This window comes from Diceros bicornis, chromosome 8, assembly GCF_020826845.1.
Source record: "Diceros bicornis minor isolate mBicDic1 chromosome 8, mDicBic1.mat.cur, whole genome shotgun sequence".
NCBI classification, from domain to species: domain Eukaryota; kingdom Metazoa; phylum Chordata; class Mammalia; order Perissodactyla; family Rhinocerotidae; genus Diceros; species Diceros bicornis.
The window spans coordinates 21,768,835-21,781,008 of record NC_080747.1 but is presented as its reverse complement, the minus strand read 5'-3'; the positions used below and the strand labels follow the sequence as shown (position 1 = coordinate 21,781,008).

The following is a 12,174-nucleotide window of genomic DNA, read 5'->3' as shown; positions in this document are numbered from 1 at the left end:
AGCAAATTCCAAAACAGCAATACTAAAAGCAGGTTTATTAAAAGCAATGCTTACTACAAGTATATAATCTCCGAAGAATACTATTTTGAAAAAGAAAATGGTCATTTAGCTCTAAGTTCTGCTATATCCTTACTGGATTTTTCTGTTTGTTCAAAATATTATTTTAGGAAGTTCTTAACGTTTTCTAAGTGAAAACAACTTCACATTTCCAACTGGGAAGCAGAGTCCATTGCCCCACCAATTTGGTCTCAGCAAGAAAAATGGGTAATTCCCCTTCCATGTACTGTTCCATAATAACAGAAGAAAGATTTACAAAGCTATACGTCACTCAACGGAAGAGGGGAGAGCTAGGCATATGTGCAACGTGATGGCGGCCACAGCAGAGAAATGAGCCTACAACCAGAAACCTGATGTTCCAGATAGTTGTAAATCAAATATTTCTAAGTTGGCAACTGCCTACAATGCAGAAAGCAACAGCCAATCAATTCTTTTTCTTATAGAAATAATCTCCAAAAACAGCCGCTGGTCTGGGGTGGTTTGGTGAGGGATAAGTCTCATAAAACTCTTCACCTTAAAGGTGTGCAAATTTACCTTCCAATACACAGGGCTCCAAAGCAATGTTAAGTTACAAAACTTATTGACATCCTTATTGATAATTAAAACATCAAAGCAGAAAATATTATAATGGTGTCTTTGAATTTATATCTCCCCAGAATTTTTTTAATAGCCTCTTTAAGGCATCCAAAAGCAGCAGAGAGAAACTGGAGATGTCACTACTTGTTAGCAGCCTGCAAGGGGTCTTCAGGCAAAAAGGGGAATCAGGCAAAGCATCTGTTTAATAGTTTATGAGAGAACTGACACTTAACTCAGAAGATTATTAACTTCATTCTCCAATATATTCTTTTCTATCCATCCCTTTCACATGATTTTTCACACCACATAATTCTAACAACTACTTCTGCTTTAAAATACATAAGTAGAAGTGAAAGGAGTTCTGAGTTACAGAGAGGTTACTGGTGATTCCTCATATGTAGCAAACACTGTTCATAACAGGTATGGTAAACTAAAATAGTCCCTAGAATAACCTCTTTTCTTTGAAAGTGCTTACTTCAACTCTTCAGTAGTAATGATTTGTCATCATCAATTTTTAGAGGTTCTCTCTCTCTATAAACACCTGATTTTATTGAAGATAACACTAAAAGCAATGAAATTATTTAATCAGTATATAGAAATATATGCATACAAATTAATGTTGCCATTCCTATTCAAACAATTCTCCTTAGGAAAGTAGATACACTTATTGCAACAACTCCACCACTGTTCAAAACTCATGGCACTCATGGCTTAACCAAAAGAATTGTCCCAAAGTATGTGTAACGTTTTCTGCATTTTCTTAAAAATAGTATAATTTCTTCCATTTAGGGTGGATTTAAACATTAGAAACTGCTCAGGTAATCAACTGGCAGAATATCATTTCTAGTCCAAACGAGGTATCAGGTTCCAGTAAAGAATCAGATCTTCCATGGGGCCCATAAACTATAAAATAAATTCCAATTCATTACCCCTCAAACTTACTTTTATTTTATTTTTTTGGAATATGCCATTAATACCTTAAATTTTTTTAAATCATTGTGACCTAAAAAATAACTGCATGATAATGTAAATTCCTGGAGGAAGAGTATTAAAGATGTAAAACTGGCCTAAAAATACAGTCAACTGAACCAGTTATTTAGCAGTTCAATACAAAGATAATATATTAAATTTTCAATAAGATACAGTAATCCCTTTAATTTCGTAAGTTTTCCAGAATATCGTTTCTCGATTAGAACTAAAACCAATGTAAATTATTGATTTAAGTATGTGTTCTGTTCAGAGCTACATTCCCATAACCCAGAAGACAGCAAGCACTCAGTAAGTATTTACTGAATGAGTGAATCAATAGAGAAATGTAACAAGTGGTCACGAAGCAAGCTGATTTATATTTATATTTGCCTAGCTTATTTTCTAGAAAATAAGTATAGAATTAGAAAATTCTAATTAGAAAATTTTCTCTTTTTATATGGAACAATCAACAAAATATAACCAAACTATCAAATGTGATAAAGTACCAAGCACTGCAGCTGACAGTAACTGCATTCTCACAATTGCTCAGGGCCAAAAACTCTAAGGTCATTCTTGAATGACTACTCCTCTGACACACATCCTATCCAACCTGAAGAAATCTGTTGGCTCTACCTTTGAAACATTATCCAGACTCTGCTCTATTCAGAGTCACCATCATCTCTTGCATAGATTACTGTCCCTCACCCATAACATCTTCTCTCCCCTCCTTTCACTGCTAAATCCATGGCCACTTATTATAATCACTCCTCTGTAAACACCCACAACTCCCTTGCCCTTCTCTCAGCTCATTATACTTGGTTAGCAAAGCCATAACCCTGGTAAAAATCTAAATCTCCACCTGCTCTGCACTTACACCAATGCATCTAAACATGGCTGATCATAATGCCTTAAATCTATAACCACAGACCTCGACTGCACCCTTAATGCTGCCACGCAACGATTGTGTAACTCCCTGGTCCACTCACTCTCCCACTCCATTTCATACCTTCTTGATCCTCAACCCTCAGCACCTTCTCCCCATCCTTATTCACAGCAATGACTTTCCTTCCTATACTTCACTGAAAGAAAAAAAAAATTAAATGAAACAATCAGAAGAGAACTTCCATGGGCCGGCCTGGTGGCGCAAGTGGTTAAATGTGCGCGCTCCACTGCGGCGGCCCGGACTTCGCTGGTTCGGATCCGGGCGCGCACCGACGCACCGCTTGTCAAGCCATGCTGTGGCTGCGTCCCATATAAAGTGGAGGAAGATGGGCACGGATGTTAGCCCAGGGCCAATCTTCCTCAGCAAAAAGAGGAGGATTGGCAGATGTTAGCTCAGGGCTGATCTCCCTCACAAAAAAAAAAAGAAGACGACAATTTCCATTAACTTCCACAACCCCATCGAACTACCTCCCAGTATCTATACTTCCTACTGTGTCTCTGGCCCATTGCTACAGATGAATTATCCAAGTTTCTATATAATGCCAATCCCCATGCTAGTAAACTAAATCTCATCCCATTGAGTCCCTCAAGAGCACTACTCCAGGAATTCATTCTCACGATTTTGCTCTCAATGGATTACTGCCATCAAAATATAAACATGCTTGTTTTCTTCTGTCCTTATAAAAAAAAAAGCAAACCACTCTCAACCTCAGTTCACTAACCACCTCATTTCTTTGCTCCCCCCTTTTGCAGAAAATCTTCTTGAAAACATTGCTAACTTACCATCTCCAATTTCTCTCCTCCCCTTCTCTCTTAAAACACACTCCAATCAGGCTTGTGCTCTTACCACTCCACTAAAACTGCCCTGGTCAAAATCAAAAGTAATCTCCACATTTCTAAACCCAACGGTCAATTCTCATTTCTGATGTTGCTTGGCCTATCAGTAAGCATCTGCCACAGCTGATCACTCTCTTTTTCATTCAGTTTCCAGGACAACACAATATTTTTGTTCTCCTCCTCACTGACTACTCCTTCTCAGTCTCCTCTTCCAAAGGGCATGAGGAAACTTTTGGGGATGATGCTTACGTTCATTACCTTGACTATAGTGATGGTTTCATGGGTATACACATATGCTAAGACGTCAAATAGGAACCATTTATTATCTGTCAATTATACTTCAAAAAAAAAGTTTTAAAAAAACCTGTCAGCCTTCACATACTATTTCTAGTCTCTAAGATTTCTCAGAGATCATGAAAACAGGATTATTAAAGTTGTTTTTATTTTTATTTTTTTTGTTTTTGTGAGGAAGATCAGCCCTGAGCTAACATCCACGCTAATCCTCCTCTTTTTGCTGAGGAAGACCAGCTCTGAGCTAACATCTATTGCCAATTCTCCTCCTTTTTTTTTTTTTCCTCCCCAAAGCCCCAGCAGATAGTTATATGTCATAGGCACATCCTTCTGGTTGTTGTATGTGGGACACGGCCTCAGGATGGCCGGAGAAGCGGTGCATCGGTGCACGCCCAGGATCCGAACCCGGGCCGCCAGTAGCGGAGCGTGCGCACTTAACCGCTAAGCCACGGGGCCGGCCCTAAAGTTGTTTTTTGACTCCAGAATGAAAATATCCTCGCCACTGAGAACAGTTAGTTCCTTTCTCATCCTATTCTTGCTCAATAACTTGAATCTATCACTTTCAATTATTTTCCTAACAAAAGAGAGAATCAAACCGGTAAAGAATTTGACTTTCTGTTGTCACCTATTATCATTACAGTATCAGAAATAATCTGCTGCCTTCCTTGTTCTTTCTCAAAACATAACATTCAAAAATGTCTTTTATTATTCTTAGCACTCTTTGCAAGCCTCAGCTAAGATTGGCCTTTAGTAGTATGAAGATGGTTGAAAGAGATCTGTGCCACTTTCTTATTTACTAACAGTAATGTGTCCTATTTTCTATCTTTTTATAATTTTATACCCATCTCAATTATTATCTACCTATATCAGGTATTTTAATAAATTCTATGATGAAGTAAGTAAAATAGTACTTGAAGCAATTAGGAAAAAGAAATTCATTATAATATTTTACAAAAATCCAGCACGTGTGCACTCGTGTGTAAGTGTAAAATTGTTGAGCTAGCTAGACTTCATGGAAATTATACGTTCAAGAAGCCACTCCGATTATGCCACAACTCCAAGCGGAACTCACTAGCAATAAGAGACTCACAGAGACATGGGTGAGACAGTGTCAGATTTGTGTACAGAATATTCAGATAGCTGCAGAATATGGATTTAAGGACAGCAGATCGGAGGCAGGGAGACACATTATTTTATTATCTCAAACAACAAGGTCTAAACTAAGGCTGTGCTAATAAGGTGAGATGAAATCAGGCAGATTATAAAAATATTTACCAGGTAAAGTTTATTAATTTCTAGAACTCTTGTTCATTCCACTATGGTACTCAGCCTCCATTAAACAGAGATGTCATCAATCAGGAAAAGACCTATTCATTACTAAGCATAAAGATAACTACCATTTTCCTTTGTATTTTGTAATTTTAGAGAAAGATATAACTAGATATATAAACTAAATTTCTGATTGATTAGATACTAAAAACCAAACTAATATTATTATAAACTTTTTTTTGGCCCTATTAATAACAGGAGGACTGTTCTTACAGACAATCCAAGCTCCACCTACCACATGACAGATTGGAACACTGTAACAGCTCCCTTCCAGCTCAGGATATGAGGAAAGGACAAGACGCAGGGTGGCATCAAATAGGTAGAAAAGTGGCCTAGGAGAACACGTTGTCAAAAAAACTGACAATTACTGCATTCTTCCTGCCTACAGAACTCAATCGGAAATTTCTAAGAAATTATTTAGAATGATCTAGAATGGACTGAAAGAAGTCATTCATAAAACAGTGCTGATCATTTTAAGAAATATTAGCTTTGCTTCCTGAAATGATGTGACTGTGTAGCTCCTATACTGAAAAGTCTTATTTACATTATTACCATAATCCAGGCATAGATTTAGTTTCCATGTAAAAAAATGGCTTTGTCACTAAAAGACATGATTTCCATCCTAAATGTGGCTATACTCTTAATAATTAAGAGCAAAGTTCTTTGCAGATCAGCATCTGAAGATGATCAGAACTGAATCAGTCTTCTAAACACAAATTTTTAGCTCTCACTATTTGTGACAGGGAGGGAAAATGAGTGAGAACATCTGTATATTGTCTAATTATTAAAAGCTCAGGGCTGGCGCTGTGGCTTAGCGGTTACGTGCGCGCGCTCGGCTGCTGGTGGCCCGGGTTCAGTCCCGGGCGCGCACCGATGCACCGCTTCTCCAGCCATGCTGAGGCTGCATCCCACATACAGCAACTAGAAGGATGTGCAGCTATGACATACAACTATCTACTGGGGCTTTGGGGGAAAAAATAAATAAAATTAAAATTATAAAAAAAAGATAATAAATAAATAAAAGCTCAAATCCAGTTCTCTCCTCTCTATCTCTTCATCACTGCCATCAAAGATAACCTCATCACTCCTCCTAGAGCCTTCCTGTAATGGTCTCCCTATCCCTAGTACCATCACACCGCAAATGTATCCCCTTTTACGGCTACCATATCTTTTTTTTTTTTTTTGTGAGGAAGATCAGCCCTCAGCTAACATCCACACTAATCCTCCTCTTTCTGCTGAGGAAGACCGGCTCTGAGCTAACATCCATTGCCAATCCTCCTCCTTTTTTTCCCCAAAGCCCCAGTAGATAGTTGTACGTCGTAGGTGCACATCCTTCTACTTGCTGTATGTGGGACGCGGTCACAGCATGGCCAGAGAATGGGTGCGTTGGTGCGCACCGGGATCCGAACCCGGGCCGCCAGTAGCAGAGCGCGCGCACTTAACCCCTAAGCCACGGGGCCGGCCCCTACCATATCTTTTTAAAATATGAAGCTGGCCACGTCACCCCTCCTGCTGAAATCCTTCAGGACCTCCCAGTCTCCCAAAGGATAAAGCCCAATCTCCAAAGCACAAAATACAAGGACACTCTGATCCTGAAGAATCACGTGACCAGTGATTTACTCCCTGGAGAAAGCCTCCCTGAACCTTCTAACAGATGTTTCCTATTCTCCACTCTTATAGCATTGTATGCATAACTATTATAATTGCAAGTAACTACTATCAACCCACATTCTCCCTAAATACACACCACCACCAACTTTGGAGTCAGACATAAGCTCAAATCTCAATTCCACTGTTTACTAACCATGTAATAATCTTCAGCAAACCTTAAAATCTTTGGTTCTTAGTTTCCTCAGCTGCAAAAATTACCATAAAATACTCACCCTTATAAGATGAAAATTATTACAAATTTGAATAGCAATGAATAAATATAAATAAGTCCAAGTTCTATCTTTGTGATGAGGATATATAATAGTTTTATTTAAGGAAAACATCCTGTTTTTCAGAGAAAAAGTCACAAGCCTATATAACAGCTAAACTAATATTAAATTTGACCTTCAACTTTAAGTCAACAAAATTATAATAAATTTTATATAAATGCTTATTGAATCCTCATAGAAATTAGTATTTAAACAAAAAGAACACAGGCTCAGTTCCTAGAAAGTTTTTATTCAAAACAACTATTGACAAATCTAGCATTTGATAGTATTACCTCTAAAAAAAAAATACAAGTGTGATGAAAATGACTTAAGTAAAATTTTTAAAAACTCATTTAAAATATGGGACACATTTTTCTATAAAGATGTTTGGGATTTAAAAATTGTCTCAGCAAACTAGGCTCCTCCCTTTTATGTGTCTCATCATTTCACAGGGAATGAACTTCCCGGGAGAGGAAGAGGAAGAAGGGAAGGAAAGAGGAAATTCTTAAATGAGAACAGACAACAGAACTGGAGATAAGGATTAACAATTAAATATGCATCCTACCTCCTGGGGGGAAAGAAGGAGAGGCGGCAGTGCTGGAGGAAAAGAACGGGTACAGGCTGAGATCTCCAGGACACTCAGAAGTGAGAAAGAAGAAGGAAGTCCCCTCCTGAGGATAAGACACCACAAATACGATACAGTATACTGAATCTTCAAAGCTCAAATAATAACAAACCTTTCCATCAGTAGTATCAACTTAAGAATCTGAAGGAAACAATTTTTTTCAAGACTATATTTAGAGAGAAATAAGGAATTAGGGAGACAGATCAGATTTCAACGAACCACCTTTTACAAACACAATGAGTTTGCAAGTTTTCATGATAAATCTAAGATTTAACTAAAACTATACTGAAGTAATGATTTTTAAAGTAAAATTTCAACTGAATTTCAAGTACAATTTCAAGTCATGCAGCAACCACACAGGGCCCTACTTCTTACTGTATTAGATGCATTTTAATCCCTGAAAAGTGGAACAAGGCTCTCTTTGTCTCAATTCTGGGGAAAAAAATTCAATAACTACTTTGACAGCAGTTTTAATTACTGGTAACTTAAGAAACTAAAGTCTTAAAATTCCTTTTTCTCCCTAATGTCACATGTACTTTTCTACCTAAACTCTTGGGAATGATACACTCAACTATGTACCTAAAGAAGTCAAAGTTTCTCTCAAGTACCTAGTATTTAACTGGAAGGAAGGCAAAATAACAAAAGCCCAATGATTTGAGAAGCAGGAAGCCTGGGCTCTGCAGTCAGCTCTGTACACACACTAGTAGCTTCTATTTCCTATAAAATGGAGGGACTCAGATCTCAAGAGTTCCTTCTAACTCTAACTTTCTTTGAACATTTTACCTACATTCACTATCTTTAAAACCTTTCATTTATATAGTTTATGGTTTATAAAGCACTTCTCAGTTTATCCTCATGAAAACTGTGTGAAGTCGATATTTACAAAGGAGGAATTTGAGGCTCAGAAAGTAAGAGATATACCCAAGATAGTAAGTGAGTGGTCAAGTAGAAAGTTCAACTTAGATATCTAGCTCAAAGTCCTTTACTCCTTAAAGATTCGTTATTCAGAAATCCTACAAACTCCAGAAGCTTAAAACACAAATCTAGACAACTGCATTTAAAAGCAATATAGTAGATAATCCATTTTTTTTAATGTAATTGTATTCAATGTAAGTGTAATTATTTACAGACAAAAAGTATATACGCTATACTTCAAAAAATGGAGACAAAACAGCCCAACTCAAACCATTCGGTAAAAAATATTAATCAGCAACTGAATTTTTCACTTACAACTACTAGCTTGTCACCACAGGAAGATACTACTTTTACCGTACATTCTTCAAAGAACTAAAAACTAAACCATCTGGGAATTTTTCCCACAAAGAAAATTCCAAATCCAGATTGTTTCATTAGTAAGTTCTAGCAATAATCAATGAAAAATTAACACAAACTCTCACAGAGAATACAAAGAAGAAACTTTCACTACTCGTTTTATGAGGGTAGCTTAACACTAGTACCAAAACCAAGGAAACAGTACAAGAAATGAAAATTACAAAGCCAGCCTCACTCATGAACATAACATGGATGTTAGCTTAGCCCAGGGTCAATCCTCCTCAGCAAAAAGAGAACTGGCATCGGATGTTAACTCAGGGCTAATCTTCCTCACAAAAAATAAAAATCAATTTAAAAGATTAATTAGATTAAAAAGATCAATACAAAAATAAACTGTATTTCTAAATACCTACAGGTAGAAAGTGAAATTTTAAAGAACATGTCATTGAAAAGCATTAAATACCTTTTTTAAAAATCCACAAATTCAAAATGACACACAAAGAAAATGATGGGAGAAAGAACATCTCATTGGTGTCTTCTGCAGATTGCTAGAGCACCAAATTATTACTCTGAGAACTGATAAATAAAGGGGGTTGGGAGAATTGAGCAGTTTTTCAGCCTTTCCTACATGAATGTACTATTTCATGAAAACCAAAAAGTTGATAAACGTTCTCACAGTCCAGCAAACAAATGCAGGAATAACTAAATTGGAAAATCACCATTCTGCAACCTCAAATGAAATATTGGATCTAAGCAACAATCATCAATAGAAGCCAGAACCATTAGGTGAGAGGTTAATGGAAATTTTTAAATATAGGGATGGGGCTGACAACACCTCAATCAACTGATCAAACTTAGTAGTCCAAAAAGTGGAACAACCAAACATTACGTGCTTCACGATGTGATGCAACAGGAAGTACACAGTACCCCTGTGAAGTACTCTTGTCTAAAAATCTGAACCAAATCTAACCAAGCCACTAAGCCTTACTATCAGTTTAAAGGAAACAGAGGACAGAACAAGTTAAATGACACAAAGAGAAAGGAACCAGCCAAATCCAAATTAGTATAGAAGACAAATGACCCAATTTCTCCAACAAATCAATTGCCTGAGGAAAAAACAGGAGGGAGCGATGTCAAAAAAGAGTACATAACTAAAAAAAGAGTACATAACATGATCTTACCTGAATTCTGATTTAGACCAGCCATTTTTAAAAATAAATCTTTGAAACAGAAAAATGTAAATATGAATTAAGTATTAGATATCTATTACTAATATATACTATACAAACTGACCACTAATATATACCATAACTAACAGATACTAAGTATACACTAATACTATTAGGTGTTAGTATTAGATATTAAGGAATTATTGTTAAATTAAGTATGATAACATCCTAGTGGTTATATTTTTCAAAAGTTCTTAAAAATAGAAATGCGCAGTGAAGTACAAGAGAGTCATACCTATGTATCTGATTTGCTTTGAAATACTCAAAAGAAACAAGAGGGCAAAACATGGTAACTGTTGAAGCTCTGATAACAGGGTTTTCATTATACTATTGTCTCAACTTTTGTATTTATTTGAAAATGTCCACAGTAAAAAACAATTGAAATCCAATTAGAAAATGGGTCCAGCTCAAACGCCACATAAATGACCTGAAGCTTCTCTGTCTGCCCTAAGAGAAACCCTTATCTACTGAAGCCTCAGAGCTGAGATATCTAAAAACCAAACCCAGAGGGTCATCCTGTGAGTGACTGAATTACAACGCAAATTGAATTCCCAACTTCACACAATATTATCTGTTAAAATAAGGGCGCTGAGTAGGAAGAAATGAAATCCTGAAAATTGGAATGGGAACATGTGGGCAGAACTCACTCAGGCTGGGGACACTGAGCCCCTAAATTCTGCTGGGTCTTCTTTGCTAATAGAAGCAGACCTTATACCTGTAACTGAGGTGAACTCTGCTTTGCATGAAGAAATCTGTAATGACCTCCCCTGAGGTAGTTGCCTTGCCAGACAGTTGATTTTCCTCAGGACCTACACCGACCTACACTGACTCTTTGCTTCTAGACCTTTAACTAGACTCAAGTCCCAGCAGGCCCCAAAAGGTGAGTTACAAAGTATGACCCCCAGGAGATACACTACAATTCAAAAGAACAGCATGATTTTTCCAACTTATATAGACAGAAACTTGGGGAATATGTGTGGGATTTGTTATGAAGAATGTGGGATAATATGGACAAAACATAAAGTTGGATGAGGCTGAATTCACTGGTATGAGACCACTAAGCAGAGTGTCTAGATTCAGTGTTGTAGCTCAAGGTGTTAGGCAGGGCTCTAGCAGCTTGATTGGCTGGCTGAAACATGGACCAAAAAGTGGCCTACATTAAATGAAGCTGAAATGCCGAACTGCCTTGGTATAATGCAGAAGAAGGTATCCAAAGGCTTGGAGAAACTGGAATGTTATAATGGTTTTATCATGTAAAACCTGCTCACCTACCCCAGGAGGGTCCAAAGGACAGACCTTTCACCACGACTGTAAGAAATAAATGTGAGGTGAGTCACAGCATTGTTGAAGAACTCTGTGGTTGCTTCTCTATAGGTTGGAAATTACAGTGGGAACTGCTACCACTGAACTGGGATCCTTAAATGCACTGGGGATAATTGGATCCTGGGGAGGCAGGGGCCAAGTGGCAGTATTAAATCACCAAATACAAGGTAGACATGGTTATCACAATGGACAGCAGAGTGAAAACAGTAATCAGAATAGTTTGACTCACAGAGACGATCACTAGTTGATCGTAGTGTCTCTAGAAGAGAAACAGACGGGTTGTCTTCTAAATTCTTACTTGATCTATACAGGCAAAAAAGTTCTAAGTCAAGTGAACAGAAGACTAACTTGAATTACCAAAACAGAGTCAAGGGCCCCTCAATGAATTCCCAAACTTGAGCCAGTTTATAGACACAGAACCCCTTGAATGAAGGGAAGGATGGGTCTCTTTGAGGAAGAACCCTGCCACACAACAAAAAATTCATATTGTTGTTAATCTTTCTCCCAGCCCGTGCACTGGGAAAAGGAAATAACTAGACTTTCAGGGATTACTGGACACTGGCTCGGAACTGTCACTAATTTCAAGACACCCAAAATGTCACTGTGGTCCATGTGTCACAGTAGGGGATTACGGAAGTCAGCTAATCAACAGAGTTTTAGCTTAGGTCCATCTCACAATGGGTCCAGTGGGTCCCCTGAATCCAACCTGTGGTTATTTCTCCAGTTCAAGAATTCATAATTGGAAGAGACATACTCAGCAACTGGCAGAATCCCCATACTGGTTCCCAGACCTGTGGGATAAGGG

The 12,174-nt window shown here is 37.6% G+C and overlaps 1 protein-coding gene across 2 annotated transcripts in view; it reads right to left on the bottom strand.

Annotated features, from left to right (window-relative positions):
* The window catches only part of STIM2 (stromal interaction molecule 2), a 147,723-nt gene that overhangs the window by 104,223 nt on the left and 31,326 nt on the right, over positions 1-12,174 (bottom strand). The window lies entirely within an intron of this gene.